Below are 9267 nucleotides of genomic sequence, written 5' to 3' on the forward strand. Positions count from 1 at the left end.
ATGTTCACTTTAAAAATAAAGATACTGTGAAACTGTTATTGCAAAAGTCTGAATATGTATAAGGACATTTCTCTGCCATTCTATTCCTTTTTCGCTGATGCTTTCACTTTGCACACTTCAATAACTGCAATACCCACAAAGCCTGACCTTGAGAGCACAAGCCATTTTCACAAAATATGGATGTGAATTGCAGTTAGTTTTGATGTATGTTCTGCTAAACTTTGTCTCATACACCAGTTTGTTTAAACTCTTGATACATATCGGCTCAAGGTAGTCAATATGCTTTTTGGTACATAGTAGCTGGTGTGTTGCTGATCCAAGAAGGTCTACATGGTCAAAATTAGGTCTGTGAGTTGTAGTCCTGGCTGAACTACCATCTACACCAGCTTGGAACAGCTAGAAACCATTTAAAACCAGAAGCTGGTGCAAAAGTGCATTGGTATTATTATGCTCTTAATAATCCAGTGTTGAGCATCTATGCTTGAGGTGGAAATGCAACCTGACAACACACACACACACACACACACACACACACACACTTACACACGTCAGTCAAGCCGATATCTAAAAGTGCAAAGATGTAAATTGACTTTCAGAGTGTTAATTGCTGAGAAGAAAAAACTGTTTCACTTCAACACCTCAATATGGTCTTCATTCACCTGTGAACATAATCTGAACTGACAGACACTTTGACACCCCATCTACACTAGCGAATAAAACGTGCATTTCCCACTGAATTCTGAAGCGATTAAATGCTAAATTTATTCACAGCTTAAGTCTTGAGCTCTCCTTCTGAGCTGCTGTACATGACAAATGCATGAGCTAATCTTCTGCATCTCCTGATAAAATGTCAATACCTAGAGAGCTCATGTCCGAGAAAGCACAAAAACAACTTCTGATGCTTTTCTAAATGACCTCACATATGAGTTCAACCTGACTCTCAGAAGAAGGGTCCATTTGAAAAACTATCAATCAACTTTGTTGTAACTTTGTAATGGAGAATGTACAGTTCTAGTACAGTTTATAGCATTACATTTGAGGTGTACAGCAAGTGATTCATTTATCATTCTTATTAATTATTAAGTCTGAATTATCAGGCAAGTCCAGAATTTGATGTATATATTTTTGTAGTATTATGTAACTGGTGGATGGAAAACAGAATGCTACTAAATGTTTGAACGACAGATTCTCTCATCTCTTGACACAGATTTAGCTGGTCAGCATGGGGAACCTTTTTTTTTAAGTGTGCAAACGTAGCTTTTTTGCAGATAAAAATATATTTAGTGTATTATGACATGTCTAATAAAACATGAAGGTCAGCTGCTATACGTAAAGAAAAACACAGAGGCAAAAAGAAGTGCTTCCACTTGCCAAGTGAATGTGGAAATTAATTAATCAATCATTCTTTAAAAAAATGCCCACTGTATTAGTGAAATCATATGCAAATTTTGATTGGAGGACACCTGCCAATCAAACTCTGATCTGAATGTAAATTTTAGCCATGTAAATGTTGTATAAAGAGGCTAATTCTCAAGAGACTAGACCTTGCTAAATAACGCCATCACTGACTGAGCCACATAAACTGAATCAAAGCAGTTCTTCCAATAGTTTTTGCACACAAGGAAAACAACAGTTAAAAAGCTAACAAATTATTATATGGAAAATGTAGGTTTTATATTTAAATTATGCAGTCTTAACTTTTGCAGAATCACAAGTCATGTGAAAACATGTCTCTTAAATGTGAGTGACAGCTCAGATATATTCTTGTTTTCATGAAGAAATGGGTCAAAAAATATATATACTTGATTTACCCCAAAACTTGAATACTTAAAGGCACTTACTATATTGATATCAGTATTCATGAAAAAATATCAGTGTGGTTAGGGTCTTCTGTAAACTTATAGTTAGCCCCAAAAAATGTAATTCTCTCATCATTTACTCACCCTCATGCCATCCCAGATGTATAAACTTTCTTTCTTCTGCTGAACACAAACAAAGATTTTTAGAAGAATATCTCAGCTCTGTAGGTTCTTACAGTGCAAGTGAATGGTGGACAAAACTTTGAAGCTCCAAAAAACGTCCACATTCTTTTTCTTTTTTGGCGATTTGCATTCTTCATGCATATTGCCACTTATTGGGCAGGGAGGAGAACTAATAGTAAAAAGGACTTAAATATTTATCTGTTTCTAACCCACACCTATCGTATCACTTCAGAAGACATGGATTTAACCACTTTTATGCTGCATTTATGTGCTTTTTGGAGCTTCAAAGATCTGGCCACCATTCACTCGCATTGTATGGACAGAGATATAGACTGAGAACTGAGATGTTATTCTAAAATCTTTGTGTTCAAGAGAAGAAAGTGGGATAGCATGAGGACCTGTAAATGATGAGAGCATGTTAATTTTTGTGTGAACTATCCCTTTAAGTTCCAGTTAAACAGTCAGTGTTTGTTAATAAATTAGAACACAATGTAAAATCTTTAAAAATTAAATTCTAAATTTGATTGTTTAAAAAAAAAAAAGAATATGTAGCATCTCTCTCTCTCTCTCTCTCTCTCTCTCTCTCTCTCTCTCTCTCTCTCTCTCTCTCTCTCAATTCAATTCAATTCAATTCAATGGGGCTTTATTGGTATGAATGTAAACAATACAATATTGCCAAAGCAATACTCACACTCTCTCTCTCACACACACCCTGAAAGTGTTTTTAGGCACAACTGAACTGACACAACTGACACATTTTGCTTTATAGGCGACTATTGTGTGACATTAGCCAGCTGTGATATTCAAGGCAATTGAGGCTACACATAAGTTACTCTTTTTTTTTATTAATTTTTTTTCATGCGAAACTGTACTTTAATGTCGCCCTCTTGTGGCAATACACAGTACATGGCAACAAAGAACATGGCTGACATCTACTGGTACTTTCATGACAGTTCCGGTTCATTACAGTTGCACTGATTGTTCAATTCTGCTACGGTCTATCTTTTCTTTTAGAAAAGAAAATTTATAAATATTCAAATGTAGTGTTTAAAGAAATTAAGATACATTCCTAATATGGTTGAAACAATTACTAATTGTTTTGTCACTTGTCAAACTGTGAAGTCACGTCTGCACGCACGCGCGCGCACGCACGCATACACACGTTGGTGCGGCTATCTTTATGAGGACTCTCCATAGACATAATTATTTTTATACTTGTACAAACTATAGATTCTATCCCCTAGCCTAACCCTACCCTTAAACCTAACCTCACAAAAACTTTCTGCATTTTTACATTTTCAAAAAAACATAGTTTAATATGTTTTTATAAGCAATTTAATTATAATCAAGAGACACTATAAATGTCTTCATAACACACGTTCATAGCATAATACCCTTGTAATTACCAGTTTGTAACCTAAAACAAATGTCCTTGTAAACAGCCCACACACACACACACACACACACACACACACACACACACACACACACACACAAAGTCAAACACGGAGATGCAGGAAACAGTCATCTCTCTGTTCGCACAGATAGCTTTGGCTTCATTCATTCAGCTGTCAATCAGAACGCAAACACCAGGCACCAACACTGGGGACAGGATGCGATGGGCATTAATCTTGTATCGACAGGAAGTAGAGACAGGGACCCTACTGAGTCTTCTGTGAAAACAAAGAGCCCCTTGACCTCTGTTTGGTCTCTCCACCCATTGCCTGTCAAGAAAGGGCCCACTTCAAACGGCCCGTCCACAATATCTGCAGACAATAGATTCATTCTGAATAGAGATAACTAATTTTGAGATAGCCAGACAAAAATATGCAAGCCAAGTGTGATAAGAACCGAGGAAATCCATGATAGCAATTCCCAAACCTTTTACATTTTCTAAGACTTAAAAAAACAAATGTCAAATACAGATGACATTTATTATTATTGTTTAAAAAAACTAGATGCCCAATTTGAGAAATCCTAGTAACCCTAGTAACGCTTTCTTAGGAATATTATTAACTATATTCACAATTTGTAATTGCTATAATTCTACACTGTACCACCTTGCAGAGCAAGTAGTCCAGCCCCATACCATATTCGATGATGCTATTGTTCTAAGTTTAGCCTACTACATGGAATTGTACTACAAAACCTCGCCACAAAAACGTATTTTTTCAGATGTTAATTGGTTTGGATAGTCAGCAGTTTTCCAACAGACACACCCAGGAAGACTACGCCAAACTACACTACATGTCCAGTCTAATGGCTACGTTAACACACGCCTATAAAATCAACATTCAGTTTCTGGATGCCATGAACAGATTATTTGTCTTGATTTCTGTGTTGACCTAAAGGTGGCTGAACGCGAAACATTCCATGTAGGGATTAAGAGCCACAAGACATTCGGCCAACAGCCACACCTAAGAAGTTTCTAAAGAGACATTACACCTCAGAATAAACCTAAACATATAGCGAAATACTACGGACATGAATGATACCTTGTCAGATGTGTGATATTACATTTTTGTGTGAAGGACTTGAAAATGCCACAGAGTTACATCGAAAGTAGGACCCGAGACATCCAGGGACTAGAATTTTCTTCCCAATTTGGAATGCCCAATTCCCATTGCACTCTAAGTCCTCATGGTGGCATAGAGACTCAATCCGGGTGGCGGAGGACAAATCTCAGTTGCCTCCTCGTCTGAGAATGTCAGTCCATGCATCTTATCACGTGGCTTGTTGAGCCAATTTGGTTGCTTAGGAGCCCTGGCTGGGGTCACTCAGCGCGCCCTGGATTCAAACTCACAACTCCAGGGGTGGTAATCAGCGTCTTTACTCACTGAGCTACCTAGACCCCCGCATGTGGGCCCTTTTGACTTAGAACAGTATGACATAGCAACCACCCAAAACACTACAAATACCTAGCAATGTCCTAACGACTAGTTTGATTAGTTTCTAGGGCCTGTTTGTAATCGTACAATACTAAATATTTCAAACTTAACTTATTTGCCACCATACTACTCAATTATGATGAGTGAAACTGGAACATTTCCCAGCGAGTGGCTGGCTAAACACAGACATTTTTAGTAATATAGCATGAAATTTGGTCACATAAGTGAGTGATTTACATGCGTTGTAGAAGGCTGCATAGAGTAAATGATCGATCTTGGGATTTAAGAACACGTTAGGCTACATCTGCACAGCAACATGGTAAAAACCCTCATTACAGCTTAGCTAACACATAGTAACAACACCTTAGCATGTGACAGTTAGGGGGTTTTGCACAAGTAAACACCAATCTTCAGAAAAATTTAACTAAAATAAATTCAGATTTTGTCCCCAGTCACAAAGGTTGTTTCAAACCGAATATACAAAATACCGATCCTTGATTTAACAAGCAAAATTCTAATTTTTTGTTTACGAATGTAACTTTTTTCCTCCCAATATGTGCCTGACTGATTATTCCATTACGCTCCCCTACTACCAATGATCTCTAAAGCCAGACGAGGGTGACAGTTTGTCTGCTGGCTATCTCTGTGGATGTCCTCATTCCTATAGGTGTGTTCACTGATATATGTGAGAAAGTTTCTTCTTCCTGGCTCACTCTGAGGAGACACCTTCGTAAGAATGATAGGTTTTAGTGCTCAACAACTATAGTCGCTTTTCCTCCATCAAGCCAATGGGTTCTTGTTGTGGAACCATGCCATTCCATTCCGATCCAGGCTTATTGGCACAGTTATGATTTCTTTCCACTGTTGTGCTGTGAAAACAGAATTAGAATGAACTTACTAAGTAAATGACCACTCATGACCAATCAACAGCAGGTCAGTAAAGCTGTACCACCAGAAGCATGGTTCTCTGTCCTGAGTACGGTTAGTTAACTCTACTGAGAATTCTGGGATAATTTGTAATTGTACCATACCCAACTGTGCTCAAGTGGAAATGCTACTGGAACCATTACTCACCATGTTTAGAAAAGTTCAGCTCAATGGTGGAAAAGTGCTTCATGTGTCCTTTTATTCTAAATATTTTGCTCACACTAAAATATTTTTTTACTATAAATATACTCTTTCACCAGACCTCCTATACGCATTCACGTGAGGGCAGAGTTCTTCTTCTGTTTCACATTTCGATTCACAATCTCTGTGCATATCACCCCCTATCTGGCAGGAAGTAAAAAGAAATAAGGGAGTGATGAAGGAAAGGAAAATACTAAATAAATAATATTTGCACAATAGCCCAGTAGGTGGCAATATGCACAAAGAATGCGAAGAAGACCTCTCGTGAACACACGAAGTTGTTGATTTATAGTAAAAAAGGTTATTGGCGAAGATTTGGGTGATTCTCACAAAACCTTTCAACAAAATGTCCTGGTCCTATTTCACTCCAAAATCAATAATGATGATAAGAATAATAAGAAGAAATTATATTTTGTGAAATTATTTTCATGATAGCGACACATTTTGGCCCTCAATTACCACCCCTTCTCATTACACACACAACGTGAAAAAAGATGGTCCGTATGATATTATTATTATTACCGTAAAGTGAAAAAATTATATATTAATTAAATGGTAAAGCATTTATACATCACAGTAAAACTCCCTTGGTACAGCCTTTCATTTTCACTCATTTTATTTAAAGTTTTTTTTTTTTTTTTTTTTAATTTTTTATTGGTTCAAAAATACAGAGAAAAACATAACACATACACAACGAATCAAGATTTCACATTTAATCTCCTAATCCCTCCCCAATCACCAACCCCACCATAACCCCCAGCCATATATATATATATATATATATATATGGCTGTGGCTCAGTTGGTAGAGTGGGTCGGCCACTAATCCCAATGTCAGGCGAGCACCTTGCATGGCAACTCTGCCACCATTGGTGTATGAATGTGTGTGTGAATGGGTGAATGAATCACAGTGTAAAGCACTTTGAATACTGTTAAGGTTAAAAAGGCGCTATATAAGTGCAGACCATTGACCATATAAAATAACATTTGAAACCCACATTGCTCGAAAACCTTTTTATTAAGGGGTCAAAATTAACTCTTGCTTGGAATAAAATGTCCAAATACTTAATGCTCTGTTTGGTTCCGGCATTTGGAAGGCGTCCGGCTGGAAAGGCAGTAGTCTGTCAGAGCCAAAGCTTCGGATTTAGACAAATTGAAATCCTGAGAACTTAGAAAAGGAATTAATAATTCTATGGATGTGGTTGATATGAACTTCTTAGTGGTTTTTGGGAGGTTATTGGCAAAAAAGCAAATGGTCAAGTCTCTGTGATTCTGATCCCTTGACCCTGTATGGTTTGGGTGTTACTATGTTTTTGTTTAGTTTATTGCCTGTTTATTCATCCACTATAGTAAAAATGATCAGATCTATGTGAAGTCAATAAGCCACACAATTTGAGATATCATTCAAATTGTAGCACAAATGGTGGGGTTTGTTCAAAGAATGCCCAAAAGTAATAGTGATATTTGCCGTAGCAAGCACCACTAATTAACTTCATTCTGGTACAGATTTTTCAGCAGGTATACTGACAGATAACACTGATATTGCAATGTAAGTCATGGTCATTACTGCCCTATAGTATAAGAAGAGGAAATGTGTTTGGTGCAGCCAAGAGACAGGCAACAATAGACACGAGACAATAAATACACAGAACAGTACTTCATTCTCTCTGACTGAAAGTCACTTTATTTGTGACTATTGTGCCCTTGAGCCATGGTATTTAACCCAGGGGGGCTGTTCATACAGTCAGTGCTCACTTTGACTGAGAACTGTCAGTACTGAGCACCTTTTGTAAGTCTGTTTGCTGGAAAGCACACCCTTCTAAACACCTTTTTCCCATTACAAGCAAAAACTCACAGCAGCTCCATGGATGAAAGTGTAACCAAAGTGCATAGCCATTGGCTACTGAATCCCAAAAGATTGTCTGCTTGGGTCATTGATGAATTTGGTTGATTGGAATGTATTTCTTGGTTGTGCCAAGTAGTATACTCAAAAAAAAAAAAAAATGTCTATGCAAGGACTATTTTTAAGATTTATACATTTCAGTTGAATGACAAAAATATTGTAGAAAAAAAATAGATATTAACAGAATAAATGTGAAGCATTAAATTAAACACTGAGCATGTTTACATGCACATTCTAACACTGACAATTTTCCATGCAATGAAAGTGAATGGTGACTGAGCCTAACATATTCATTTATAATCCATGGTTTTGTAACAACATGATGGTGAGTAAATTCATGTTCAGAATGCTCATTTTTGAGTGAAATTTTCCTTTAAGAGTGTGAAATGGACCTATATTTAGATGTCAAAACTCATGCAGTGAAGGGTTTGGGATTTTGGGCATTCTTGTTGTGCCATCAACCAATTAGCGTATTATAAACCTCCTTGCTAATGTAAAGATGGCATGTGGCATTCAGATGTCTGATTTACCTGAAAGTTTCTTCCTGAATTTCTACCATTAACATAATTGAGATAATTATGAAATGATCAGATCATTTTGGTTTACAAGCCTACAAAGTTCTTTGACAGCTTCTAAACATCTAGATTCTTATTCATTGCCCCCCAGCTATTTCAGCCAGCGAGGAAGAAAGTTAACCACAGACATCAGGGAGTTGTGCTGCGAAATTCCTGGCGGCTCAGTTTTCGAAAATGAATCAGACCTTGTAACCAACATACAGTACCTGCTTTCTAAGAGCAAACTCAGTGCCTCTGAAAAACACAACCACAGAAGAGATCGTTCAGCAAAGCGGCATGTGTGATTGATCTCTAAAGGTATTTATCTACAAGAAAGGTGTCTTTGTGTAGGCTGATTTTAAACAGCCTCGGATCTTAGGCACGCACCCCAAAAACAGCACATGTGAAGTTCAGGCCCTGTCCACAACTGGCATGTGAACATGAAATGTTTGTCTTTCTACCTATTTTTTTAATTCATATTTTTTGTATGTTGCTTGATGTTCAAAGATTTGCTGTTTACTCACCCATCACTGATCACTACCATTAATTATTTGGGTGTTTTAAAGCACTTACACTATGCAGGACACCAAATGATTCTGTAAAGACTATAGATAATCTGAAGGATGTAGAAGAAGCTCAGCAAGTAAAGATGCTGACAACCACACCTGAAGTCGCAAGTTCGAATCCAGGGCGTGCTGATTGACTCCAGTCTGCTTCCTAAGCAACCAATTGGCCCAGTTGCTAAGGTGGGTAGAGTTACCTTTGGTTAACCTCCTCGTTAACCTCCAATATAATGTGGTTCTCGCTCTTGGT

This window comes from Xyrauchen texanus, chromosome 44 (genome assembly GCF_025860055.1).
Source record: "Xyrauchen texanus isolate HMW12.3.18 chromosome 44, RBS_HiC_50CHRs, whole genome shotgun sequence".
NCBI classification, from domain to species: domain Eukaryota; kingdom Metazoa; phylum Chordata; class Actinopteri; order Cypriniformes; family Catostomidae; genus Xyrauchen; species Xyrauchen texanus.